Below are 21,735 nucleotides of genomic sequence, written 5' to 3'. Positions count from 1 at the left end.
TTTATTACAAGTTTTACAACGATTGGCATTTTTAATAACCGTCCAATCACCATGATCTGACGGTGGTAAGAAGACGGAACCAAAATTGTGGGATCGGAACCAAAATCTGTGGGACCGGAACCTCTAAAATATTTTACGAATATTATAGAAAACAAGCGTCCTTTTGATTGGCTAAAACATCCAACAAAACTGCACAAATCTTAAAGCAACAAACAATTAACATATCTGCACATATCTTAAATCACCGAAATATCTCTCTCCTTGTATCTCTCTCGTCTCTCACCATTCATCCTCTCTTTGCTCTCTCTCTGATCTGCGGCGGCTGGAGCACCGAGGGCGGCCTAGGCGGATGGAATCGAAGACGGCAAGGGGGAGATGGGGCGGCGTCTCTCCCCGGTGATCCCTAGGCGACGGCGGCTGGAGCACCGAGGGCAGCGGATGCGGACGGGATCGAGAGCGGCGAGGAGGGGACTGTTCGGCGACGGAGTTAGGCGAGGCAGGAGCGGGCGGGACGGCGTCATGATGCATTATCTGGACATACTTCTGGCAGAACAGAGAGAACGAACAGCAGCCGGTGGGCGCCCAGGTCTCCTCTTTCTTGTTGGTTTGATTTGCTATGTTTTCCTCCCATTTCCTTGAATATATGGGATAGGCATCAAAAGGCAGTAGTAGGATCAGTACACCTTGTTAATTAGTTTCTTAATCTGCAGTATGATTTTTCTAACTGGATTGAGAGAGCTGATTGATTAATCCGTAGATTGAGGTTTGGCTTTGGGTTAATCTACAGTAGGATGAACCATAGAACTACAACTACTAGCTCAGATGGTCAAAACTTGCTTGACGGTAATGCTATCTAGGTTCTGGACTACAATTACAACTACTGGCTCTGTTGGTTGTGTAATGTTATCTAGGTCTTGGACTTCAGTTTTTTGTACGCCATAAACATTGCCTATTCTGGTGCTCACAAGTTTTTTGTTCATTTTAGTAGTGTTGACTGCTGTTGGAGCCTATTTTTTGTCATACTACTTCTAAATTTACTGTGAGCAAGTTTCATGTTCATTTGTACATGATTATTTAGATAGTATCTTCTGAAGATTTTATATTTGTTTCTAAATGAATTTTGTTGTTATGAATTTATTATTCCTTTGCTTTTGTTTCTCTGCTTCATTAACTGCATGTCGTCTTATAGTTAGCATGAATAGACAACTCTATTTCTTTGTATTTTTTGAAATAAAATTATTAGTCATCTAACCTCCTGACAGTAGAAACCTTCTGGAGTAGACCAGCATCTCTATGTATCTGCTCGTGGGATTTACTCGTTGTTTTAGGTAAGCAATGTTGTCGCAGTTATTTGCAAGCTATAGAGTACTTGCTAAACATGAGGCTACCCTACCCCTTCTCAATTAATTGTTCAGATATTTGTGATGGTTCTGCTGCTAGATCGTTTCACCTAGCTAACACATTCTATTTAACATTGTTTTCAGGGGTATGCGACACTCCTGATGGAAGAAGCAGAAAGAATTGCTCGTAAAGAGCATGGGTGGAAGAAACTGGTTGTCACATCAAGATCAGGAGTTGGGAACCGCCACTACTACTGCAAGCTGGGTTACCAGCTGGAGGGACCTTACATGCTCAAATGCTTGACTTAGTTTAGTTCAATATCCAATGGTGCTTGTATTGCAAATACACAAATCAGTGTACTCATGCAGTCAGTGTAATGTATCTGTAACATTGTTAGTTTTTGTGTGTGTTTGACATTCTTAGTATGGATTAATATGTCAGCACATTATATCTCCTAGTAGAATTGGAATTATTTCATCTATGCAATGAAGCTGCTTTACAAGATAGCCTCTTTAGAACTCCTATCCAAAAAATGAACTATTTAGAACACACATGGTGACTTATTTATTTCAAAAGAAGGGATGCCCATTTGTTTCAAGCTTCTCATCTGATACTAGACAAGAAAGAAAACCTTTGTTAGCAACCCAGTTCTAATCCACTGAATTATATAGAGATCGCAAGTTTGGATACAACCAGCAAGAAGGTGGTCCAAGAGAGAGAGAGAGAGAGAGCTGGAAGCGTGTGAGAGGAGGCCGTCGTTTCGCCGCGATCGAACTTAGACAGCTTTCGTGTTGTGTCCTCCCATGTACTTGTAGCCTTCAGGTCCAGATCAACACAACGACCATTCCACAACCCCACTTCAAAAGAAATCCAAGTAGATACGAAACTGTACCACTGTGGCCACAGATCATTCGCCCTCGGCACTGCAACAGTCTGCATTTTTATTACCTTAGAAGATATATCAGTTTAGCTTATCAATTGAGAAACATGGCCATGTTACCAGAACATCGAGAATCCCGAATTCCAGCCTACTGAGATGATCCATAAGAAGGCCATGAGTGACGACGGACAGTTTGGCTGGTTGGACCTCCTGAAGGATATCTGAATCCTGCAGATTACAGTTCCAACAGTGCTCAGACTCCCGAAGTTTGCCAAATGATCTTGCTCTCGCCAACTGAGAGGCACACATTAGTATACCGTACGGTTCTCATGTCCACTTAAGAAATTTCGCCAATGTGAAAATGGCTGAAGAACCACCAAGAAATAGTTCCCAAATTAAACATTCAAAAGTAACTTGCATATGTCCTTCGGTGATCAAATATCCAGGCCCATAAGAAGCATTCTGATAGAATCGCTGCACATATTAACTATCTGACCTTCCTAACCTCTCAATCCAAGGCACAATACCAAAGTATCCCAACACACTAGGAATGCACATGTCGTGAATGATGATGGAACCAGTAGGGATCGAGATATTACCATAGATGGCTTGGATTTGTAACACAATATCACCACATGTTCTTGAAGAGGAACTACCAGAACTGCACTATTAAGACGCCTCACTTGGAAATCCACAATCGTTAATCTCCATGAACGACTCCATGGCAACGGTGCAACAAGGATGTTGTGGGTGTCAAGGCCGTACTCGGACAAAGTCGATGAAGAGGATATGTCCAAGACCCGGACGGCCATTGCCAGTTGGGTAGGCAATCCATCGAACAGGTCATGGGCGTTGTCCGGATGAAGCCTATATCTTCCGTTGGGTGCACATCGAGATTCTCCTGGTCGACGATGGTTGGTGATGAGGAGCTCTGGTGCCTCGCACGAGAGAGGAAGAGCTCATAGACTCCTTCCAGTAGCAACGCCACTGTGGTGACACTCGCGGTCATGAAGTGGTTGTGTTGCTCAGGCGTCGAGCACGCAGTTGTGGTCACCTTCGCGACTATGGCGGACGATGCTCCATCGACGAGGATGACGTTGCTGGTTGCTGGGGGCGCCGTCGACGCTGCTCTGAGGTGAGCGCAGGCCTTGGTCCTTCCGCCGAACACCTAGTGTGTGTCGAAGCCGTAGAGACGGTGGGTGCTGGTGTCGTGTCAGGGCCGGCTGAAGATGAGCCAGGCGTGGCGGACGGTGCTGAGATGACGATGATCGCCATAGGCACGCCGATCTGGACGGGCTGTGGCTTGGTTATGGTGCCTACGGTGCTGCCATACGTGGAGCATCCTGTGGCCTGTGGGGTTCTTTTTTTAATCCGATTCTAATTTGATGAGTCAACTCCTAAAACATCCATTTAAAATAGTTCTAGCATTATAGCAGTTACACAAAATTTATCACCAATTTAATCAACGGTCACAAAAAATTACATTAGACGGAACCAAGATTTGATAAGACGGAACCTAGGTTCCGTGCCAATCACCGTAAAAGAGCTCTATTTTTATTCATATCTTGCAAGATTTATTAAGTTTTATGTTGTTGCTCATAAAAATGTCATCCTTGTTTTCAACAATTGCCAAGGGTTCTTATATCAGGACAATAAAGCCTAAAGCATTCGAAGACATTTTGCTTCTTGATATGAACATTTTGTTTTTATAATGCGATCATTTGATGGAAGTCTCGCAATATGGTGAGAAAATTTATGTCCTCGATAAATGATTTTTTAATACTAATGTATGTTATAACACAATTAAGATGTAAGAGAACTGAATAATGAGACCTCGTCGAAATTGTTGTCAAGTATACCACATTTCAGGGGGGAATGGATTGTCTCATTTAATATGGGATATGGCATTCACTTTTCTTACACTAAATGATGAACATGTTTGTTCTCTATGTAAGATGGAACCAAGGAGAAGTCTTATTTGGAGGACGAATGAAAATCACACTAATGTGCTAACTCCTTTTAAGCATGTTAATGTGTACTTACTCCCTGATGAATGTTATGAAACACACATGAATGTGAAGATGGCAAGTTTGGCATTCTAATGTCGATTATGGTGTAGCATGTGGCTTAATTATGATTATGTTTCTGACCAACGTCGTTCATGATCAAGAGTCTTTCAACATCACCACTCCACAACGGCGACAGTTGTTGCCAAGATCGAGGATGATCCAAGAGCTTGGTCTTTGGCCGACGCAAAAAAATATTTGAGCCATGTAATTTCATGAGAGTAGACTTTTTTTGAAATCCTAGGGTGTGCCATAGGCAATTGTCCAGAAAACTCCAAAACTTGTCCTCTATTGATGAAAATAGCAAATCATTTGCCTCGTTTAAAAAAACAGTTGATGTTTGCTGTTGGAGGGTACAGTTCATCAATGATTCTGTTGCCTACCAAAACCCACCGGCGAGCAGCGACGGGCAACACGGAGAGCCAGGAGGCTCCCAGGACTGCTGGTGGGCCCTGGTCCCTCGGGCAACGGCCCGCAATGCTCCGGCACACGTCCTGGCTGGTGCGAGGGCGTGCCACCTGACCTATACCTGGTCAGGAAGGTGATGGATTGCTTCGATTAATTTCCTGCATGGCGAACACGTAAACATTAAATACAAGCCCCGATCGGCTCTTAGGTTACCCTGTGAATCGGCTCAAAGAGCCGATTGATCCATGGTTCAGGTTAGATTTACGGTAACATGGAGATCCTGCTTAATCAATACCAAGATAAATCAATCTACGACAGTCTAGGGTTTTCACCGCATAACCGGAACATCCTACACGTAGTTGAGCCTGGCAGATACGTAAGATAATAGAAAACTAGTCCTAAAGAGGCCTAAAAACCAACACAACGTCGATTCCCGGAGCAATCCCTCCAGGATCAGCAAACTATACCTTACGCACTACTGGATCGTTCAACCCGTTTGCAAGGCCTAATCATGTGGATATCAAACTAATCCTTAGAGAATAAGGAACAACTATAACCAGATCAGATCTACTAAATAAAGATTAAGCAAGATGCTGCCCTTACACCCAAGATAGGTGCAAAGGCAGCTAGATGTTGAAGGGCAGCATAGCTAAGCAAGTATATCAGAAAAGTATCCACGTCAGCCCCAAAACATCTACGATAAGGGTGTTGCTCGCCATCAACAAGGCTTCAGCACGAGCAACACCAAGCAACGAATAAACAGATACTGCCTAGATCGCAAGATGCGATCTAGGCAGCATGACGCTTACCCGGAAGAAACCCTCGAAACAAGGGGTGGCGATGCGCCTAGATTGGTTTGTTGTGAACGTGATCGTCCTCCTTTCTCAATAACCCTAGATACATATTTATAGTCCGTAGACTTTCTAACTTGGGAATAAACCCAACTGCGTACGAGCTAAACTCTATCTCTTAATTCTAACCGACACATAATCTACCATAATTTACAGATACACGGGCAATCTAGCCCAAACTCTCGCCCAAGGCCGATTCAGAAACTCTTTAGGTGTATATCCTCTAAGCCCATCTTCATCACGGCCCATCTCCTGATCCGGTTAAAATCCGGTGATAACACATGCCCCCCCTGGTTTTGGCAATAATAATTCCAAAACCACTCTGTTTTCGGGCCACGTGTGGCAGAGCAGAACCGCTGCAGTATCCTTTCATCATGATGCCTTGCCTTCTCAACTTCTTTGTACTGCACGACTTGACAGTTTTTGGCACCACTTCCTCGGAAACCGCCGCAGCATTGAATTATCTCCACTATATCCCCTTTATTTAACCGTATCGAGCAGTTCGCTTCTTCATCCCCTTGCTCATTAGCAATCGAAAAGCCCTCCTCTGCACCATGGACTCCTCCTCCTCCTCTGCCTCCTCGGGTCTTTCCTCCCTATACTCTTCCTCCCGTGAGCCGACGCCGGAGTGGGACTCGATGGCGGCGCACGACGTCCTCGCCCCAACTAAGTGTAACCAGGAGGATCATGATTCCTCCGTCTGGTCTGAGGATGACAAGTCCTTGACAGACGGAGAAGACGACTTCCAGTTCCTCGTCGACGGGGAGCTGGAGGCGGAGAGCGAGGACGACCTCTTCTCCTGGGACGACTTCACCTCCTCCGACGAGGAGGAGGAAGAAGAGGATGACGCCTCCTCCGACGAGGAGGAGGAAGAAGAGGATGACGCCTCCTCCGACGACTACCCGCCGGCGAAGCGGTTCCACGCCGGGTCGGAGGACGACGACGACGATGATGGCGAGGAGGAAGATGAAGCTCCTGCCGAGGGCTTCGGCAGCAGCGACGAGGACTCCGCCGGTACCAGCGCCGACGGTAGCTACGACGGCGACGACGAGGGCAGCGACGGCCCTTAGATTAGAATCTACTAGCATAGGATTAGTAGTAGTAGATTAGGCAGTAGATCCTTCTTTTTGTGAGCAATCGGCTCTTCATGTAAAAAATCCCCCTTTAATCAATGAAGAACGCTTTGGTTTGATTTTCCCGATTGTCACAGTAGATCAATGCTCAAAGAACCGATGGCAACACATCGGTCTTTTACCAAAACCGCCAGCAAGGCCAGCCTCTGCTCGTAACAGTTTGTTCCTCTAGAGTCGATGGCTACGCATCGGCTTTTCAGTCCTAAAGTCGATGTCAGTGCATCGGCTGTACTTTGCATATATATTTTTTTAAAATTTTTACTGGCCGATTTCATGCATCGCCCCCCCATATTTTACTGTCCATCATCTTGGGAAATATTTCTTGAGATGCTGACCATTGACAGCCACTGGGAATTTCACACCGTTCAACTCCTCGAGCATGTACGCGTTACCCTTTAAAACTTGGTCGACTCTGTACGGCCCGTGCCAATTTGGAGACCATTTGCCATACACTTTATCCTTAGTCCCCAATGGCAATACAGCTTCCCATACCAGATCGCCAACGTGGAACTCCTTTGGTCTCACCTTCTTATTATATGTGCGGGCTACCTTGGCTTTGTTCTCTTTAATTTTCTCAAGCGACCAAAGTCTGAGTTCCGTTAGATCCTCAATGCTATCACTCATCAGGGCTGCATATTCTTCAGTTGTTAAGTCATTCTGAAACGTAATACGTCTCGAGCCAGCCGTAATTTCCCAGGGCAATACGGCTTCTTGTCCGTAGACCAGATGGTATGGCGAGGTTTTTATTGCTCCGTGGCATGACATGCGATAAGCCCACAAAGCCTCTAATAGTACCCCGTGCCAACGTCTAGGGTGCTCGTCGACTTTCCTCTTAATCAGCTTGATAAGGCTCTGATTGGACGCTTCAGCCTGCCCATTTTCTTGAGCATAGTACGGGGACGATCGGATCAACTTGATTCCCATGTCCTCGCAGAACTCTCTGAACTCTTTAGAGATGAAGACCGAACCTCCATCGGTCGTGATAGTCTGGGGAATCCCGAATCTATGAATGACATGTTCTTTCACAAAATTGATAACATCTCCTGATTTTACTGACTTCATAGGGACGGCCTCCACCCATTTAGTGAAGTAATCTGTGATGGCCAAAATCCACTCGTGGCCTTTGCTGGATGGAGGATTGATTTTGCCGATCATATCCATGCCCCATGATATGGATATCCGGGCCTGGTACTCTAGGACAGCCATTGATATGATATTTGGGTCTAAGGTTGTACCAGTAGTTTATTATAATCTTGTTATTAGGAGATAATAATGTAGCCAGGTCATGCTGTGGGCCATCTAGGGTTTTAATAGAGTCTGTTTGACTTGGGCCTGTCCAAGTCGAACTAGGTTATGCCCAATAGGGGGGCCGGCCGGCCAGCTCTCCCTCTCATATAAGGAGATGGCACGGCTAGGGTTTAGGTAGTTCAAGTTTAGTATAAAGATTAGGGTTTCCCTATCGCGTGTGATCACGTGTATCATCCCTGCGGGGTACGGCGTTGCCGTTATCTATTATATCCGCTGCGAAGGTTCTTGTGTTCATCAAGGGATTGTCTAAAGGAGATATGCCCTAGAGGCAATAATAAAGTGGTTATTATTTATATCTTTATGTTTATGATAAATGTTTATATATCATGCTATAATTGTATTAACCGAAACATTAGTACATGTGTGATATGTAGACAAACAAAGAAGTCCCTAGTATGCCTCTTAACTAGCTTGTTGATTAATGGATGATTAGTTTCATAATCATGAACATTGGATGTTATTAATAACAAGGTTATATCATTGTATGAATGATGTAATGGACACACCCAATTAAGCGTAGCATAAGATCTCGTCATTAAGTTATTTGCTATAAGCTTTCGATACATAGTTACCTAGTCCTTATGACCATGAGATCATGTAAATCACTTATACCGGAAAGGTACTTTGATTACACCAAACGCCACCTGCGTAAATGGGTGGTTATAAAGGTGGGATTAAGTATCCGGAAAGTATGAGTTGAGGCATATGGATCAACAGTGGGATTTGTCCATCCCGATGACGGATAGATATACTCTGGGCCCTCTCGGTGGAATGTCGTCTAATGTCTTGCAAGCATATGAATGAGTTCATAAGAGACCACATACCACGGTACAAGTAAAGAGTACTTGTCAGGAGACGAGGTTGAACAAGGTATAGAGTGATACCGAAGATCAAACCTCGGACAAGTAAAATATCGCGAGACAAAGGGAATTAGTAATGTATGTGAATGGTTCATTCGATCACTAAATGTCATCGTTGAATATGTGGGAGCCATTATGGATCTCCAGATCCCGCTATTGGTTATTGGTCGGAGTGAGTACTCAACCATGTCCGCATAGTTCACGAACCGTAGGGTGACACACTTAAAGTTGGATGTTGAAATGGTAGTACTTGAATATGGAATGGAGTTGGAATATTTGTTCGGAGTCCCGGATGAGATCCCGGACGTCACGAGGAGTTCCGGAATGGTCCGGAGAATAAGATTCATATATAGGATGTCATTTTATGTGAAATAAAATGTCGCGGAAGGTTCTATGGAAGGTTCTAGAAGGTTCTAGAAAAGTCCGGAAGAAACCACCAAGGAAGGTGGAGTCCACATGGGACTCCACCTCCATGGCCGGCCAGCCCTAGGTGGGGAGGAGTCCCAAGTGGACTCCCCCATAGGGGGCCGGCCACCCCCCACATGGGAGGTGGAAATCCCACCTTTTGGTGGGAGTCCTAGTTGGGCTAGGTTTCCCCTTTTTATGGGAGGTTTTTGGTTCGGGTCTTATTCGAAGACTTGGAGACCAACTCTTGGGTATCCACCTATATAATGAGGGGCCAAGGGGAGGGGGCCGGCCACCCCAAGACCACAGCCTGGCCGCCCCCCTTGAGCGGCCGGCCACCCCCTCCCAAACCCTAGCCGCCCCGCTCCTCCACTTCCCGCTCGCTTAGCGAAGCTACGCCGGATTTCTCCACCACCACCAACACCACGCCGTCGTGCTGTCGGAGTCAAGAGGAGCTACTACTTCCGCTGCCCACTGGAACGGGGAGGTGGACGTCGTCTTCATCAACAACCGAACGTGTGACCGAGTACGGAGGTGCTGCCCGTTCGTGGCGCCGGAACCGATCGTGATCAAGATCTTCTACACGCTTTTGCAAGCGGCAAGTGATCGTCTACCGCAGCAACAAGAGCCTCATCTTGTAGGCTTTGGAATCTCTTCAAGGGTGAGACTCGATACCCCCTCGTTGCTACCGTCTTCTAGATTGCATCTTGGCTTGGATTGCGTGTTCGCGGTAGGAAAATTTTTGTTTTCTATGCAACGTTATCCTACGAGTGGTATCGAGCCGTGTCTATGCATAGATGGTTGCACGAGTAGAACACAATGGTTTGTGGGCGTTGATGCTTTTGTTATCTTTAGTTGAGTACTTTGCATCTTTATGGCATAGTGAGATGAAGCGGCTCGGGCTAACTTTACATGACCGCGTTCATGAGATTTGCTCCACGCTCGACATGCAACTTGTATTGCATAAGTGGCTTTGCGGGTGTCTGTCTCTCCTACTATAGTAAAGATTCAATTTACTCTTCTATCGACAACACTAGTATCACCGTTGTGGTTCATGTTCGTAGGTAGATTGGATCTTACTCGAAAACCCTAAACCACGTAAAATGTGCAAACCAAATTAGAGAACGTCTAACTTGTTTTTGCAGGGTTTGGTGATGTGATATGGCCATAATGTGATGATGAATATGTATGAGATGATCATTATTGTATTGTGGCAACCGGCAGGAGCCTTATGGTTGTCTTTAAATTTCATGTTTAGTAGTATTTCAAAGTAGTTGTAATAGTTGCTACATGGAGGACAATCATGAAGACGGCGCCATTGACCTTGGTGCTTCGCCGACGATGATGGAGATCATGCCCGTTGATGATGAAGATCATGTCCGTGCTTTGGAGATGAAAATCAAAGGCGCAAAGACAAAAGGGCCATATCATATCACATATGAACTGCATGTGATGTTAATCCTTTTATGCATCTTATTTTGCTTAGATCGCGACGGTAGCATTATAAGATGATCCCTCTCACTAAAATCTCAAGATAATAAAGTGTTCAACCTTAATAGCACCGTTGCCAAGACTTGTCGTTTCGAAGCATCTCGTGATGATCGGGTGTGATAGAATCAACAAGTGCATACAACGGGTGCAAGACAGTTTTGCACATGCGGATACTAAGGTGGCCTTGACGAGCCTAGCATGTACAGACATGGTCTCGGAACACGTGATACCGAAAGGTAGAGCATGAATCATATGATTGATATGATGAACACTTTGAATGTTCGCCATTGAAATCACACCTTGTCTCGTGATAATCGGACTTAGGTGCGGTGGATTTGGTTCGTGTGATCACTAAGACAATGCGAGGGATATTGTTTTGAGTGGGAGTTCACCTAGTTTTTAATTATATTGAATTAAAATTTGAACTCAATTTGTCATAAACATTAGTCTAAACTATTGCAAATATGTTGTAGATATGGCGTCCCCAATCAATTTTAACCAGCTTCTAGAGAAAGAAAAGCTTAAGAGCAACGGTAGCAACTTCACCGATCGGTTCCGTCATGTGAGGATTTTCCTCAATGGCGGAAATCTGCAATATGTGCTTGATGCACCGCTAGGTGACCCTCCTGCAGAAACCGAAACCGATGAAGTAAAAGCTGTTTACGCAACTCGGAAAACTCGGTACTCTCAAGTTCGGTGTGCCATCTTATGCGATCCGGAAGCCGATCTTCAAAAACGTTTTGAGCACCACGATCCACATGAGTTAATCAATGAGTTGAAGACTATATTTGAGACTCATGCGGCCGTGGAGTGCTATGAAGTATCGAAACACTTCTTCGACCTGCATGATGGAAGAAGGCAGCTCCGTTAGTGAGCACATGCTCGCCATGACCGGGCATGCGAAGAAACTCGGTGACTTGGGAATAGTGATTCCTAATAGATCGGGGATTAATCGTGTCCTTCAATCACCGCCACCTAGTTACAAGAATTTTGTGATGAACTACAATATGCGTAACATGAACAAAGAGTTACCTGAACTCTTCTCCATGCTAAAATCTGCTGAGATTGAGATCAAGAAAGAGCACCAAGTGTTGATGGTCAACAAGACCACCAGCTTCAAGAAACAGGGCAAGTCTAAAAGCAAGAACAGGAAGAGTGGCAAGAAAGCTACCACGCCTCCTGTGAAACCTAAGACTGGCCCTAAGCCTGATGCTGAGTGCTATTACTGCAAGGAGAAGGGACACCGGAAGCGTAATTGCTCCAAGTATTTGGCGGATCTGAAGAGCGGCCTTGTCAAGAAGAAGAAAGAAGGTATATCCGATATACATGTTATAGATGTTTATCTCACTCGGTTCTCGTACTAGTACCCGGGTATTTGATACTGGTTCGGTTGCTCATATTTGTAACTCGAAACAGGAACTAAAGAATAAACGAAGACTACCGAAAGATGAAGTAACAATGCGCGTTGGAAATGGATCCAAAGTCGATGTGATCGTCGTCGGCACACTTCCTCTACATCTACCTTCGGGATTAGTTTTAAGCCTAAATAATTGTTATTTTGTACCCGCGTTGAGCATGAACATTATATCTGGATCTTGTTTAATGCAAGACGGTTATTCATTCAAGTCCGAGAATAATGGTTGTTCTATTTTTATGAATAATATCTTTTATGGTCGAGCACCTGAAAAGAATGGCTTATTTCTGTTAGATCTCGATAGTACTGATACACATATACATAACATTGATGCTAAGCGAATTAAATTGAATGATGATTCTACTTATATGTGGCACTGTCGTCTTGGTCATATTGGAGTGAAACGCATGAAGAAACTCCATACCGATGGATTACTTGAATCACTTGACTTTGAGTCACTTGATAGATGCGAAGCATGTCTAATGGGAAAAATGACTAAGACTCCATTCTCCGGTATTATGGAGCGAGCTACCGACTTATTGGAAATCATACATACCGATGTGTGCGGACCAATGAGCGTAGCATCGCGCAGATGGTTATCGTTATGTTCTAACCTTCACAGATGATCTGAGTAGATATGGGTATATCTATTTCATGAAACATAAATCCGAAACTTTCGAGAAGTTTAAGGAATTCCAAAGTGAAGTAGAAAATCAACGTAACAAGAAGATCAAATTTCTACGATCTGATCGCAGAGGTGAATATCTGAGTTATGAGTTTGGCGTGCATTTAAAGAAATGCGGAATACTTTCACAATTGACACCGCCGGGAACACCACAACGTAACGGTGTGTCCGAACGTCGTAATCGAACTCTCTTAGATATGGTTCGTTCTATGATGTCTCTTACTCGATTTGCCGTTATCTTTTTGGAGTTATGCATTAGAGACAGCCGCATTCACTTTAAATAGAGCACCATCAAAATCCGTAGAAACGACACCGTATGAATTATGGTTTAATAAGAAACCTAAGCTGTCGTTCCTGAAAGTTTGGGGTTGCGAAGCCTATGTAAAGAAGTTACAACCGGACAAGCTAGAACCCAAAGCGGAGAAATGCGTCTTCATAGGATACCCTAAGGAAACTATAGGGTACACTTTCTATCACAGATCCGAAGGCAAAATCTTTGTTGCTAAGAACGGAACCTTTCTTGAGAAAGAATTTCTCACTAAAGAAGTGACTGGAAGAAAAGTAGAACTCGATGAGATTGATGAATCTATACTCGTTGATCGAGTAGCGCAATGACCGGAAGTTGTACCAGTACCGCCTACACCGACAACGAGAGGAAGCTAATGATAATGATCATGGAACTTCAAACGAGGAAACTACTGAACCTCGCAGATCGACAAGGGAACGTGCCACTCCTGATTGGTATGATCCTTGTCTAAATGTCATGATTGTGGATAACAATGATGAGGACCCTGTGACGTATGAAGAAGCAATGATGAGCCCAGATTCCAACAAATGGCAAGAAGCCATGAAATCCGAAATGGGATCCATGTATGATAACAAAGTATGGACTTTGGTAGACTTACCTGATAGCCGAAAGGCTGTTGAGAATAAATGGATCTTCAAGAGAAAAACAGATGCTGATGGTAATATTACTGTCTATAAAGCTCGACTTGTCGCAAAGGGTTTCCGACAAATTCAAGGAGTTGACTACGATGAGACTTTCTCACCTGTAGCGAAGCTAAAATCTGTGAGGATTTTGTTAGCAATAGCTGCATTTTTCGATTATGAGATTTGGCAGATGGATGTCAAAACGGCGTTCCTTAATGGTGACATTGAGGAAGAGTTGTATATGGTACAACCCAAAGGTTTTGTCGATCCTAAAAATGCTGACAAAGTATGCAAACTTCAGCGTTCAATTTATGGACTGAAGCAAGCATCAAGAAGTTGGAACCGACGCTTTGATAAGGTGATCAAAGACTTCGGGTTTATACAGTGTCATGGAGAGGCTCGTATTTACAAGAAAGTGAGTGGGAGCTCTGTAGCATTCCTGATATTATATGTAGATGACATATTATTGATTGGGAATGATATAGAACTATTAAGCAGTATAAAGGGTTATTTGAATAATAGTTTTTCAATGAAAGACCTTGGTGAAGCATCATATATATTAGGCATCAAGATTTATAGAGATAGATCAAGACGCCTAATAGGGCTATCACGAGTACATACCTGGACAAGATTCTAAAGAAGTTTAGAATGGACGAAAGTAAGAAAGGGTTCTTACCTATGTTACCGGGCAAGGTCTTGAGTAAGACTCAAGGACCGGCTACGACGAAGAAAGAGAAAGGATGAGTAATATCCCCTATGCCTCGGCGATAGGATCTATCATGTATGCCATGCTATGTACTAGACCAGTATATAGCACATGCTCGTTAGTTTGACTAGCGGATATCAAAGTGATCCAGGAATGGAACACCGGACAGCGGTCAAGAATATCCCGAAGTACTTGAAAAGAACTAAGGATATGTTTCTTTGTTATGGAGGTGACCAAGAGCTCGTTGTAAGTGGTTACACCGATGCAAGTTGGAACACCGATCCCGATGACTCTAAGTCACAGTCCGGGTACGTGTTTATATTGAATGGTGCTGCAAGAAGCTGGGCAAGCTCGAAGCAAGTGCACGGTGGCGAAGTCTTCAACGAGAATCGAGTACATAGCGGCTTCGGAGGCTTCATCGAAGCGGTATGGATGAAGAGGTTCATTGTAGAGCTCGGTGTGGTTCCTAGTGCATTGGACCCATTAATCATTTACTGTGATAACATGGGTGCCATCGCCAATGCACAAGAGCCAAGGTCACACAAGAGGCCGAAGCATATCAAGCTGCGTTACCACTCGATTCGCGAGTACATCGAAGATGGAGAAGTAAAGATTTGCAAAGTACACACTGATCTGAATGTAGCAGATCCGTTGACTAAAGCTCTCCCTAGGGCAAAGCATAACCAACACCAGAATGCCATGGGTGTTAGGTATATTACAATGTAATCTAGATTATTGACTCTAGTGCAAGTGGGAGATCGAAGGAGATATGCCCTAGAGGCAATAATAAAGTGGTTATTATTTATATCTTTATGTTTATGATAAATGTTTATATATCATGCTATAATTGTATTAACCGAAACATTAGTACATGTGTGATATGTAGACAAACAAAGAAGTCCCTAGTATGCCTCTTAACTAGCTTGTTGATTAATGGATGATTAGTTTCATAATCATGAACATTGGATGTTATTAATAACAAGGTTATATCATTGTATGAATGATGTAATGGACACACCCAATTAAGCGTAGCATAAGATCTCGTCATTAAGTTATTTGCTATAAGCTTTCGATACATAGTTACCTAGTCCTTATGACCATGAGATCATGTAAATCACTTATACCGGAAAGGTACTTTGATTACACCAAACGCCACTCGCGTAAATGGGTGGTTATAAAGGTGGGATTAAGTATCCGGAAAGTATGAGTTGAGGCATATGGATCAACAGTGGGATTTGTCCATCCCGATGACGGATAGATATACTCGGGCCCTCTCGGTGGAATGTCGTCTAATGTCTTGCAAGCATATGAATGAGTTCATAAGAGACCACATACCACGGTACAAGTAAAGAGTACTTGTCGGAGACGAGGTTGAACAAGGTATAGAGTGATACCGAAGATCAAACCTCGGACAAGTAAAATATCGCGAGACAAAGGGAATTAGTAATGTATGTGAATGGTTCATTCGATCACTAAATGTCATCGTTGAATATGTGGGAGCCATTATGGATCTCCAGATCCCGCTATTGGTTATTGGTCGGAGTGAGTACTCAACCATGTCCGCATAGTTCACGAACCGTAGGGTGACACACTTAAAGTTGGATGTTGAAATGGTAGTACTTGAATATGGAATGGAGTTGGAATATTTGTTCGGAGTCCCGGATGAGATCCCGGACGTCACGAGGAGTTCCGGAATGGTCCGGAGAATAAGATTCATATATAGGATGTCATTTTATGTGAAATAAAATGTCGCGGAAGGTTCTATGGAAGGTTCTAGAAGGTTCTAGAAAAGTCCGGAAGAAACCACCAAGGAAGGTGGAGTCCACATGGGACTCCACCTCCATGGCCGGCCAGCCCTAGGTGGGGAGGAGTCCCAAGTGGACTCCCCCATGGGGGCCGGCCACCCCCCACATGGGAGGTGGAAATCCCACCTTTTGGTGGGAGTCCTAGTTGGGCTAGGTTTCCCCTTTTTATGGGAGGTTTTTGGTTCGGGTCTTATTCGAAGACTTGGAGACCAACTCTTGGGTATCCACCTATATAATGAGGGGCCAAGGGGAGGGGGCCGGCCACCCCAAGACCACAGCCTGGCCGCCCCCCTTGAGCGGCCGGCCACCCCCTCCCAAACCCTAGCCGCCCCGCTCCTCCACTTCCCGCTCGCTTAGCGAAGCTACGCCGGATTTCTCCACCACCACCAACACCACGCCGTCGTGCTGTCGGAGTCAAGAGGAGCTACTACTTCCGCTGCCCGCTGGAACGGGAGGTGGACGTCGTCTTCATCAACAACCGAACGTGTGACCGAGTACGGAGGTGCTGCCCGTTCGTGGCGCCGGAACCGATCGTGATCAAGATCTTCTACGCGCTTTTGCAAGCGGCAAGTGATCGTCTACCGCAGCAACAAGAGCCTCATCTTGTAGGCTTTGGAATCTCTTCAAGGGTGAGACTCGATACCCCCTCGTTGCTACCGTCTTCTAGATTGCATCTTGGCTTGGATTGCGTGTTCGCGGTAGGAAAATTTTTGTTTTCTATGCAACGTTATCCTACATTGTCTAGCTCTTGGTTTGAGGCGTATCGTTCATCGATCCGTTGCTTGCTGGATTCGTTCCCTCTTCTCCAGGCTGCGTTCATTGCGTTGTTGGGAGGATTCTCTACCCCAGGTTCTTGCTGTGAAAGATCGGGCATCAACTAAGGAGGATCCAGTGGGTCGCTCCCTTATCATGTGGTATCAGCTTTCTGGGTTGCTCATGGCGAGGTGTTGTTGATCGATCTCTTTGATCGGTTTGCATCGGAGAAGTTTGGCTCTAAGATCGGAGGAGTTTGGCTCTCGGTCGAACGAGCTTGGTTGGAAGAAGTTTGGCATTGTTTGGTGTAGTTTGGAGGTCATCCATGGCTGTTTCGGAGGTCAAAATCGCGAAAAATCACGACCAGAATCGGGAAGAAGACGAAATTTCGCGACCAGGAAAAACCCGGTCTGAAATCCGGTCAACCGGGCCAGTGACCGGGTAGCCTGGCGTGGAATCCGGTCAACCGGGCGGCAAACCGGGAAGTTCGCAAAAATTCGTCCGGTTGTGTTCCGGTGCGATGCATCCGGTTGGCGACCGGTCAACCGGGCCAGGGACCGGGCTGGCCGGTCTGGAGGCCGGTCTAACCGGGCCCTGGGCCGGGACGGCTCAGACTGCTGCGGCTTTTCCTCCGGCGGTTTCTCCTGTTACTGCGGTTGCTTCTTCAGCAATACTAGCTACTGCTGCTCCTGTTTTTCCGGCGATGCTCCTTGATGCTACTACTGTTGTTGCTTCATTTGGAGATGATGTGCGTGGCATACGGTGTTCACGTGGCACGAAATCCGGTGATGTTTTCAATGATTACCTTGATATCCGCCGTTGGGAGGACGTACCGCATTCTGTGTCAGGACTAAAGTGGTATTTACGCCGTTCCGCGATAATTGAGCAGTACAAGGATTGGGAGAAGTACATGGAGTTGGGTTTCCAACGATGTCGTCGCTGCAAAGGGAAGTTCACTGGTTATGATGCCTGTCTTCTAGCTCACCGGCGTGTGGATGCGGAGTTGGACATATATTGGTATGATGCAGTTGATAGAGGCGAGTATGCTTATACTTGGGCGGATTTCAAAAAATTTCTTCGTGGTGGTTTCGGGTTACCAATGGAGAAACGTAAGCAGTCATCCGGAGTTGGGCATGCATTGAAGGAAGTGGACAAGTGCCTGACGAAGGTAATGCAGGCAGTGGACAAGTGCATAGTTCCTATTCAGGAGATTGTTCCACTACCAACAGTCACTAAGGTTGAGGTGAAATCTTCAGAGGAGAGGAAACCTGGCTCTGATACCAAGAGCACTACTGTGACTGTTGAAGATGATGTACCATTGAGCGGGCTGAATATGTGCGGTGACCCAGCGTACCACTGCATGGTGTAGTACACAAGTCGTTGACATAACACAAGTGAAACACCGTTCCACTCATATTACATCTCTCAGAGTGGTACAACAGAAACATATGCGAGTCCAAGGTATGTCTATAGAAATACACACGAACTGTTTACATAAGATCAACATAGCCTCCTACTTTACAGTGAGGTAAAACTTCGAATAAAGCTCCAGAAGAACGACTCGTAGTCTAACTTGTTGCTAACTCAAGCTTATGAGCTACTTGGCTTGCTATAGAAATCTAGCTACTTAGGTGCTAGGATTAGGGAAAGGTTCCCTTCTATTACTAGTCTAGGTTTCCATTATAGCTGATGCAGAAGTTGACTCCATTGACTTCTTTGATTGGATTCTTCATCTTGTTGCAGTTGACTCCTTTGTCTTCGAGTTCCACGGTAGTTTCTCCACTACTAGGAATTAGCTTATAGCCGCACTTCTTACCGCCGGCACACTCGGTTCGAAGATGCCAACAGTAAGTTACCGCCGGCGAGTTGGTTTGGGGTTGCCGGAGATAGTCCCCTTACCGCCGGCGAGTTGGAACTGCAAATGCCGGGGGTAAGTTGGACCGAGAGCACCCGAATGGCCCTCCCCTTACCGCCGGCATTTTGGTCTAGGAGATGCCGGGGGTAATCTAATTACCGCCGGCGAAATTTATGCGCATGCGACAGGGGTAAAGTGGGATTCTATGAGTCATTTGGGCCAAAATTATGGCCGGCGTCTATGATTCATTTTCGCCGGGGATAAAAGAGACCACGACCCACTGGAAAAGGAGATCACGACTGACGAGTCCAACCAACCGAGTCAATCCCTCTACTTCGGTCTTCAGCCACCGCCGCTCCTCCCCCTCTGGCCTCCTCGCCATGACCCACGCCGCCGCCCGATCCCCGACCTGCCGATCCGTCCGTCCCCGACCTGCCTCCCGATCCGTCCGTCCCCGACCTGCCTGGATCTGCTCTGACTCGACCCGCGCCGCCCGCGCTCGCCATACAGCATCCTCCACCAGGTCCCCGGAGGTCGGCTTCCGCTTCTACCGGGAGGCCAGCCACATCGGCCGCCCCGCCACCGCCGGCGCCGACCTCGACACCGTCACCACCATGGAGGTAACCCCGCCCGCCCTCCTCCCGCCCCCTCGCCCCGGATCTGGCCCTCCGCAAGGAGACGGGCCCAGCCCGGCCGCCGGCGACCTTGCCACAGCAGCACATGTACCCCGGTTCCGACTTCCAAGCGACGCCTCCCGCCTCCTGGTCCAAGCGCGCGCGTCCGCCGTCGACGTATCCCACGCGCGGTCACCATCGCCGGCCCTCATCGGGCCAATCTCCAAGGCGCCGCCTGCGATCTCAACCATATTCCCGCAGCTGGGAACCTCTTTCCATTCGCTTCCGGGGCCATGGACGGATCTTGGCACAGCCAATCAGTCCTCCTACCGTCCCCGGCTTGCGTGCTTTGATTTATTCTTATTAGGGATTACAGCTGCTCGAGTTCTTTTGCCCAATTGCATTCTAATCTGTATCAAGGGTTATTAGGTAATACAGGCATTGCAATACTGTTTTGTGTATTACTTGGCTGGCCTGAATGATCATGTCAATTTTAATTCTGCATATGATGTGTGATTTAGGATTATCATGTGCCGCTTCAGTTTGGTTGCATAGCTCATCCAAGCAATCCGTGTGGTGTTGTTGGCATTAATCAAGTATGGATTCACTTAATTAATTTCAAGTGCTAATTATGATGTCACTATTTGGATGATTTAGTCATCCCAGGCATGTATAATCTGTAGCTGTTGTGTTATGGAGGAAACTGAGTACTTACTACACTATCAACTGAAGGTTTAGAGGTGGGGCAGTGTGTTGTTGTTATAGGGTGAAGTAGTGACATTTTTTAGAATATGCAAGTGTGTTGTTAGTTACTGCCGCTTTATAATGATTTATGGATGTTTACATAATATCAATGACATTGCATTTTTATCACTCGCATTTTTCTCTTTGCCCGTGTGTGTAGGATATGCGGCGGCGAGGTGGAGCAAAGGTAGGAGCGGCCGTGGCGCCGGCTCCCTGGATCGATTTGCGGCGACGGGTGGGCGGTTCAGTCTAGCCGGCGCCTACCGCATCTGCACCAAGATGCTGAAGGCCACCAGGAGGACACCGTCGAGCCCGGGCCAGGCTGCTTGCTGCTTCCCACAACCTAGGTCAGTCCAATCCTCCTCCGCAAGACGTCGGTTAGTTGTTCTTCGACACTCATAATCACAGTGCTTCGTTCATTGCTGCTCTGCCCATAGCATGAAAAATTCCACTAGCTGGCCTTAATGCAATTAGCTATTTACTCCTAGATGTCCTATTCTCTGCTGTTATTCTAGACATTCTTGATTGCTCTTTTTGGTGAACTTGTTGTTTGAACCGATAAAGAGGTTTTGCATAATTTCTTGCTTAAAATTGTTTCCTTTTTCGAGCAGTATGCATATTTGTGTAGACAGTAGGGAAAGCGAACATGCATAGATGGATATTTGCTTCAGCTCAATGAATACTTGTGTGCATAGATGGAATAATATGTACTTACTGTTTGCTGTTTGTTGCATGTCTAACCCAGCTCAAGCAATTGTGGTGGATCCGGCGAGCAGAGGAGGAGCACGGTCAGCTGCCTGCCGAGGAGCACAATGAGGTGTCGAGTAGCGGCAAGCTGTGGAGGATCACGACGAGCTGTCGAGGACTGGGACATGAGCATGGTGAGGATGCGGAGCTCGACACTCGTGACAGTGGCACATCAATCAATGGAGGAGCGCAAAGAGAGGTTCGACGATCTACCCGAGTTTTGGGCGTGGCCGATGAAGATGGTGGCCGGAATTTTGAATCTTGAAACTAGCTAAATTTGTAACGGATAGAATATATATGAGTTTTTTTGTAATTTGTAATTTTTTTTTTGTTTCTTAAATTCGTTACTGCTGGCGAATAGCCTTCGTTGCCAGTGGTAACTGATTTTAATTTTTTTTAGTTCTTTAAATATGTACTGCTGGCGCCTACAAATATGGCTAATGTGCCGGTGGTAACAGATACCCCCGGCCAATGTGCGAAGACACCGGGGATAATAGCATCTTACCACCGGCGAAAATGAAAGTGCCAGCGGTAAGGCATTACCACCGGCGAGGTTATCGCCGGCGAATGCGAAAACGCCGGCGGTAAGCCTTTTCAGTGTGCCGGCGGTAAGTCTTTTCCTAGTAGTGCTCCTTTGGTGCCTTGATCTAAGAAGGGGGTTCAAATGGGATAGAATGAGTACGAGCGTACTCAGCAAGTTCATATTAGGAAGTAGGTGTATCATGCACTAGCTACAGCC

The 21,735-nt window shown here is 45.9% G+C and overlaps 1 long non-coding RNA gene across 1 annotated transcript; it reads left to right on the top strand.

Annotated features, from left to right (window-relative positions):
* Positions 1-277: 277 nt before the first annotated feature.
* Positions 278-1,847, top strand: LOC124675507. The gene is made up of 2 exons (XR_006993297.1): positions 278-1,328; positions 1,485-1,847. It is a non-coding gene; the product is annotated as an uncharacterized LOC124675507 (long non-coding RNA).
* Positions 1,848-21,735: the final 19,888 nt, after the last annotated feature.

The sequence above is a fragment of the Lolium rigidum genome, chromosome 7 (genome assembly GCF_022539505.1).
Source record: "Lolium rigidum isolate FL_2022 chromosome 7, APGP_CSIRO_Lrig_0.1, whole genome shotgun sequence".
In the NCBI taxonomy this organism is placed as follows: Eukaryota; Viridiplantae; Streptophyta; class Magnoliopsida; order Poales; family Poaceae; genus Lolium; species Lolium rigidum.
Note: the sequence above shows the minus strand (reverse complement) of the source record. Positions and strands in the feature narration are given on the sequence as shown.